Source organism: Solanum pennellii, chromosome 1, assembly GCF_001406875.1.
Source record: "Solanum pennellii chromosome 1, SPENNV200".
NCBI lineage: Eukaryota > Viridiplantae > Streptophyta > Magnoliopsida > Solanales > Solanaceae > Solanum > Solanum pennellii.
Genome location: NC_028637.1, coordinates 14,194,827 through 14,203,368, shown reverse-complemented (window position 1 = coordinate 14,203,368; position 8,542 = coordinate 14,194,827).

The window sequence follows — 8,542 nt, the reverse complement described above, 5'->3', positions numbered from 1 at the left end:
TGCAGCAAACGTACCGTCGTCTTCAACTCAAACCGCAACTCTAGCCAGTCTTCATTGCACTGGATTTCAGGGTGAGCTAATGCTTCTAGCTTGTTTGGATCTTCTCCCTCATGTCTTGATGCATTGAAGTTCCGGCATGGACTAGCTTTTGTTTATTTTAGCTTCTTAGAATACTCTTAGTTTAGTAATTTGATCATAGATGTTCTTGTGGTGATGACTTCCAGATTTTGGGAATAATAGATGTTGAATCTTAGAAGTTATTGAATTGGTTTTTATTAATGAGTTTAAGTCTTCCGCATTTCATTCTGTTGATATTATATTGAAATGTTAGGGTTTAGATTGGTTGGTTCGCTCACATAGGAGGGTAAGTGAGGGTGCCAGTCGCGGCTCGGTTTTGGGTCGTGACACCAACCGTATAAATAACTCACATCAGTTTCTCTTGAGATGAAAGTTATGACCGTCTAAGAAATGGCCAAAAACTAACTTTTAAAATTTGGAAATTTTCCACATTTCTCTTTTTAATTCCAAAAACAATTATTCCTTGATTTCCTAGATTATTCTTAGTTATTTGAATTTATTAGATGTTATATGACCTATACAATCAAATTTAACAATTTTGAGATATTAAATGTCACATGCAAAAAATAGTTAATTGGACAAAATTAAACAAGTCAAAGTAAATTATCAGTAACTAAATATATCTGCCAATTTCTCTAATTAAATAATCACATTTTTTTACTCTCTTTTTCTCTTAAGTTATGTAATATTTACTTTTTTAGGATATTTTGGAAAAAAAGTCTTTTTATAGTCCTATACTAATTGTTCACTCTATTATAGATAATTCTTCCAATCATTTTGACCTCATTGATCCTTAAAATTATTCCTTTTTTATTTTTGTAAATTAATAATGTTTGTAAACCTTCAGAAAAAAATTCTTAAAGTGCAAATTAATGAAATTTATCATTTTTATTTATGATTTCTTATAATGAGAAAAATAAATAACTAAATTAAAATAAAAATGACATATTTTAACTCTAAATTTTAATAAAACAATTTATAATCACATTAAGCTCTAAAATTTCTACTACATGTCACATTTCAATTTCCTTTTAAGTTTTTTATCTCGAATTAAATCGTGTCACATAAATTGATACGGACAAGACAGTACAACTAAGAAACCTCCAATACTAATTTCTCCCACTCACCCCAGTCCATATTACATTTCTGTAAAATTTAATTTAGGAAGAAAACCTCTCGCCCTTCTTCAGTTCCCTCTTTAAATTTAATTTAAGAAGAAAACCTCTCTCCCTTCTTCAGTTCCCTCTTTCACTCCGGGGTGATGAATTTGAAGACTTCAAAATCATACAAATTTGTGTTCAGCAGCTGAAGGATAACGTGTTCTGAAAATGGTATTTGATTCTTTTCTAAAGTTTTTTTGGATGTTTACAGTATCAGTAATAATTTTAGATCTTGATAAGCTTAAACATTCATTCCTTGTTCTGTTTAAAAAATCAAATCTTTCTCATTTGGGTGTTGTCAATTTTGTGAAATAGAAGCCCTATCTTCCTCTTTGTACTTTTTTTGGGGTAGATGTTGGTTTTCTTGGGATTCTGGAATGTAGAAAAAACCCTAATTTCCTTTCTCTTTTTGTGGTGTTTTTTAGATGGTTTAATGCAATGACATTTCTTTTGAGTCGAGGGTCTATCGAAAATAAACTCTCAAACCCCGGAAACAAAGTTAGGAGTAAAATGTTGTCTACATGATCCTTTCTAGACCTCTGAAAACATACTTTTTGTCTGGCTAGTAGAAAACTATTGTTTCATAAGGAATTAGTCCAAGATAGACGACGATGTATATATGTTGGACATGATCCTTCCTCAACTATGAAGAATAAACTCGAAAAGCATCACCCAATTTGGCATTCATGAGTTGATATGTATTTTGAAGTTACGTTATGTGTTGAATTGCCTTAGGCGAGATCGAAAATGTGAGTGGAACTTACATTCTGTCCGGTTAGTAGAGAATTCTTGCTTGTTAAGGGATTAGTCCAAGTTAGAACGAGAAGTATGTTTGGACATGTTCGTTCCTTAGGAAGAAGCATCACCCAATTTGGGATTCTTGAGTTGATGTTAATATCGAAATTATGTTGTGTATTAAATTCTCTTAGGCGAGATTGAAGTATTGAATGGAAACTTACTTTTTGTATGGTTAGTAGAACTTTCTTGTTTTCTAAGGGATTACTAATAGTACATCATAAAACATAACTATCCTCAGGTGATTAAATGTGATATCTGAGAAGCTTGCAGGAATCTCATCAATAAATTCCTGGGTCAGAGGTTCGAAATAATCCCCTTCACTAAGGATACATAATAATTCTTCTTGTAGCATAAATGTTTGGGGTCATATTTCCCCAAAAATGTTAATTGAAATGGTAATATTAGTTGTAGAAGAGTTAAATTTACAGTCAAACAATTGTACTAAAATTAAACATAAATACTATTTTTATATATACTACCAAACGAATTCTTTAGTGTTGAATGAAGTTTCAAGCGTTATCTATTGATTTAAAATATTGCGATAAGCACATGTTATTCATCAAGTGTTTTGATGTAAGAATTCAGTACTATAAATTTCTAGTACAATAAGTATAACATCACTAATTTAAACTTCTAAGTTCTCTTCAAATTCTATACAAAAATACTTTATATGTGTTTAATTCAACCTAAGCCAGTCAATTTTACATCAAGAGTTGCAAATTAATGAAATCAATGCAAATGTCATCTACAAATTGTACACCTTTTATTTTATTTTTACAGTTGTGATATGTTTGTTTGTTGTTCATGTAGAGTATACTCTGACCTTACCAATAGTATTGTGTTTAATTTCTACAGATTATCATGCGTCCAAATGAACAAAGACTACATTTACCTTCTCCTGATCGACTAAGAAACCTTGCCATTCATTTAATCGATGATATTCTAAATAGGTTGTATTTTTGAGATGTTGTAAAAACTAGTACACTTTTTATGGATTGTCAATATACTTGTCGTACAATTCCAAAGGAAGGAAACACTAGAGGACTTGATATCCCCTACCATTGGATTTATAATTCTCATTCTCGGTTGTTTCTTCAGTTTTCATATAGGAACAACATTGAATGTTATCCTTGATATTACTAGTCTAAAATTATGTCCTAATATTTATCGTTTGATACATTTGCTCACCAAAAATTTCATTCAACATTTCGTCCTTAAACTTTCATTTACTTATACACCATACAAGATCCCTTACTTCTTTTTTTATTGTTTAGCATTGAGACATTTATATCTCATGGAATGTGAAATACACCTTCTATGCTTCTTCAGGGATTTAATAAGTTGATTAGCCTAAAATTAAAATTTGTCACATTATCTTCTAATACGTTTGAAATTCTGATCTCTAATTGCCCATTGCTTGAGGATTTGGTTCTAAAAGACATAGACAATTCGTACCTCCTGAGTATTGATTCTCCTAAGCTAAGGTCATTTGTGTTTTGTGGCGATATACAATTGATATATCCAGAAAATGTACCACTTCTTCCCAATGTTTTGTATGAGCCTGCAAAATTAGTTCTAGAGGAAAAATGATTTTGATAATATTTTTTTCATTTATTCATGCTCTTGAGTATTTCAGATGCTATCATTTTGAGGTAATTTTGCTGCATTTCACTTGTATTTTTGAAGAAATTGAAATTCAAGTTGTCACTTATATTTTTTCTCTCTATCTTTTCCATGATGAAAATACAAGTGAAATGCAGCAACATTACCTCAAAGTTATGCCAGCTGAAATACTCAAGAGCATGAATAAACGAAAAAAATATTATCAAAATCATTTTTCCTCTAGAACTAATTCTGGAGGCTCATACAAAACATTGGAAAGAAGAGGTACATTTTCTAGATATATCAATTGTATATCGCCACAAAAGACAAATGACCTTAGCTTAGCAGAATCAATACTCAGTAGGTACGAATTGTCTATGTCTTTTAGAACCAAATCCTCAAGCAATGGGCAATTAGAGATCAAAATTTAAAACGTATTAGAAGAAAATGTTACAAATTTTAATTTTAGGCTAATCAACTTATTAAATCCCTGAATAAGCATAGAAGGTGTATTTCACATTCCATGAGATACAAATGTCTCAATGCTGAACAATAAAATAAGAATTAAGGGATCTTGTATGGAAGATAAGTAAATGGAAGTTTAAGGACGTAATGTTGAATGAAATTTTTGGTAAGAAAATGTATCAAACGATCAATATTAGGACATACTTTTAGACTAGTAATATCAAGGATAACATTCAATGTTTTTCATATATGAAAACTGAAGAAACAATTGAGAATGAGAATTATAAATCCAATTGTAGGGGATATCAAGTCCTCTGGTGTTTCCTACCTTTGGAATTGTACGGCAAGTATATTGACAATCCATAAAAAGTGTACTAGTTGTTACAACATCTCGAAAAGACAACCTATTTAGAATGTCATCGATTAAATGAATGGCAAGGTTTCTTAGTCAATCAAGAGAAAGTAAATGCAGTCTTTGTTCATTTGGACGCAAGATAATCTGTAGAAATTAAACACAACACTATTGGTAATGTCAGGGTATACGCTACACGAACAACAAACAAATGATCTTCACCTTATTCAATTAACATGTCACAACTCTAACAATAAAAGAAAAAGGTACATAATTTGTAGATGAAATTGGCTTTAATTTCCTTAATTTGCAACTGTTGATGTAAAATTTTCTGGCTTTGGTTAAATCAAATACATATAAAGTATTTTGTATAGAATTTGAAGAGAACTTAGAAGTTTAAATAAGTGATGTTATACTTATTGTAGTAGATATTTATAGTACTTACTGCTTACGTCAAAACATCATATGAATGACATGTGTTTACCATAACATTATAAATCAATAGATAACACTTGACAGTTCAATCAACACTAAAGGAGTCATTTGGTAGTATGTATAAAAATAGTATTTGTAATAAATTTTGGTACAATGTTTGACTGTAAATTTAACTATGGTACAACAAATTACAATTTCTTTTTCTTAATATTTTTTACTTTTTATTTGCTTTGAACACTCTCTATGCCACCTCAACACCAAAAAATTATATTTTTTACATGTCAAATTACTTATAAGAGGTATTAGGACATTTAAAGAAAATGTGTGTCCTTCAAATTTCCACCATAGTTCAAAGGGAGTACTTATTCCTTTTTTTAATAAAATAAAACAAAATAAATATTAAAAATTTGACATTGTTTTTCCATAACTTTTTCTTTTTGGAATTCGTGGGTTCTAGGACTAAATAAGAATCATTTTCTTTGTTTTAGATATATTTCTATCGTGATAAATTAAATCTATCAAAAAAATGTTGTTGTAGTTTATTAAATGCCCATTTAAACAACTTTTTCTTTCTTCAATCTTAATGGTGGTTGTCTAAAATCATATTTTGTAGTAGAACATAAAAATTTGCGTCTATAACAAGCAAACCGAACCTAATAATTAAAGACTTCTGGTGCACCAATATGTTAACTCGTTAGAGTTAGTTGATTTTTAAAATAGACACTTAACGCATTTATCTTAATTTTCGTAGGTCATTATTTCAAAAAGGAAATTATCAACGAAAATGACTTCAAGAAGGAAGAGAATGTTTGCTTGAAACTTTAGATAAACATTGGAAAGGCAAGCCTCAAATTAAAGGGACAAAAGAAGAAAAGAAATATATGGCTGATCTGCACAAAAAGGAAAATCTAAATAAAGAGGAATACTCGCACACTTGGAAGAGATCACAACTAAATCATTAAGAAAGGAAAGAGTCATAAATCAAGCGACAAGATAACAAGTCTGTCGATCATACAAGGAAAAGATCAAACCAGCAAAATGAAAGAGGACGAAGCAATTTACTTCATGGATATAGATCAACTAAGTCGCATCAATCAAAGACTCCCTAAATTAATCCTTGATTGAGATAAATCCTGTGGGGTTTTACTTACAAGAGCACAAATAATCATCTACATAAACCGACCCAGATTTGTAATGTGAAGTACGCAACTTCACTTGATCTTAGCTAACAGTATACAAATGAAAAGAAAAGAGAAGAAAGAATTTGAGTGTAGGTATACAAGTATAGGCAGTGTCAAGGTAGAAATCTGAATTCCATATCACACATGCTAAAGTTTCAAATTGCTGTAGCACGAAGATCTCTTCAAAGCTCTTAAGGAAACCCCTTGAAACCCAAAGGGATGGATTAGGCACTGCATTGGTGATCTGAACCAGGATAAAACCTTTTGTGTCAAATATTTACTGCAACTTTCTCTTATTGTTTATCTTCCTACTAACTTGCAGGTGAGTCAATTCTCGACTACTATTAGTTGACTAAGTGAATTTTAAATTAACCCCCTCCCTCATGAATATCAATGTGTATAAGAGAAGGTCTAATAGATTTAGTGTTTAACCACACGAGAGTAAAGATCAAATGTCACATTACAAAATCCCCGGTGCTTTAATTTAAGACGGTCACTTTTCACATAGAACACCTTACTTCAATTGGAAAAATTACTCTCACTTAAAAGATAGATTCAGAATCTTTGTCTCCGCAAATGAACATCACGCTTGAGTATTCATCTAGAAAGGCACAAAGACATTCCTTGGATTAACTGAAAAGGATGGAACTGAATAACCTTTTGATCCTAAATTGTTCGATATTACTAAGGAACAACAAGAGGTAATTCAAATGAACGCTAGATATGAGTTTGTTGTATGGTTCAGTAAGAGGAGCAGAATATTACAAAATTTCAAATGAGGTAACTGCGAAAGAAATGTGGGATAATCTTTAAGTGACCTATCAAGGAACGATGAAAGTCAAGGAAGCCAAAATCAGCTCCCTTGTAAATGAATACGAACTGTACCAAATGGTTGACGATGATAATGTTGAATCTATGTTCTCAAGATTCAGCAATATTGTCATTGAACTAAAATCTGTTGGAATGGTGTATTCAAACTCGTGAAGAGTCAGTAAACTTGTCAATAGTCTTCACAGAGCCTGGGAAACAAAAGTTGTCATTCTTAAAGACGGATATCTACAGAACATGACATATGAAGAACTTCGAGGTAACTTAATGGCTTATGAACAAAATCACATTAACAGGTACAACAAGGACGACAAAAAGAAAACAGTGGCTTTTATTGGTGAGACATTAGAAACTGAGGAGGAAGCCGATGAAAATCAAGATTAAGGAATGACCCTCATTAATCGTAGAGTAAGAAAAATGCTCAGACAAAGGAGACAGCGACCTCAAAAAGATTAAAAAACAAAGGACTTCAAAAGAAACAATGATCGATGGTACTACTGCAGAGAACCAATACATATCAAGAAAACTTGTCCAAAATGAAGAAGAAGAACCAATCGACGAAATGAAGATCCAAAAATTCTCGGAGCATGGGAACAAAGAGAAACAACCGATGATGACAACGATGAAATGGAAAACTCATGTTTCGTGTCTCTAGGAGAAACAAGCGAGGTAAGATCTTATAATTGTCCAAATTGTAATCACTTACAAAACTCGTTGGATATGGTTAGTGATGAATTATAGAAATTTATTGATGAATACAAAAAACTTCTACAAGCAAAGAAAGTTTGGCAGATTCTCCTTGAAGCAAGTCAGATTGAAGTTGATCTACTATCAGAAAATTGGAGAAAGTAAAAATGCAGTTAAATAGTGTCAGAAAATCATCAAGACATAGTTCTATTCAATCAAACAGAACTACGCTCTACTGAAGAAACTCTCCAAGTCATAATTCTAACAATTTTGTGTTTTACTTATGGAGATATAGGTCATAAATCTTTCAGATGTAGAAAATATTCTTCTGGAAAATGGATTTCGAGACCAAAATTTGTTAATCATAAATGGCCCAAAAATACTTGGGTTCCTAAAAGAAACTAATATTTTTGTCTTGCAGGAGCAATTCAAGAAAACCTACAAAAAGGGAATGTGGTAATTCATAGCGGATTCTCCATACGTATGTGCCGAAAGAAGGAAAATTTAACTTAATTCCAACACTATATTCATCAACTATATCACATTAACTTATTTAAAGAACTTAACAATTTTCTAAGTCTAATTAGTGTAGTTTTAGCTTAATTCAATCACTATATTCACCAATTAAATCACATTACTTATTTGAAGAACTTAACATCTTTCTAAGTCTACCTAGTTTAGTTTTAACTTAATTTAAACACTATATTCACCAAATAAATCGATTTCTTAATTGAAGAACTTAACATCTTTCTAAGTGTAATTAGTTTAGTTTTAACTTAATTCTAACAATATATTCACCAACTAAATCACATTTACTTAATTTAAGAACTTAACATCTTTCTAAGTTTAATTAGTTAAGTTTTCAATTAATTCCAACACTATATTTACCAATTAAATCACATTAGCCTATTTGAAGACCTTAAATTCTTTTCAAGTCTAATTAGTTTAATTTTAAC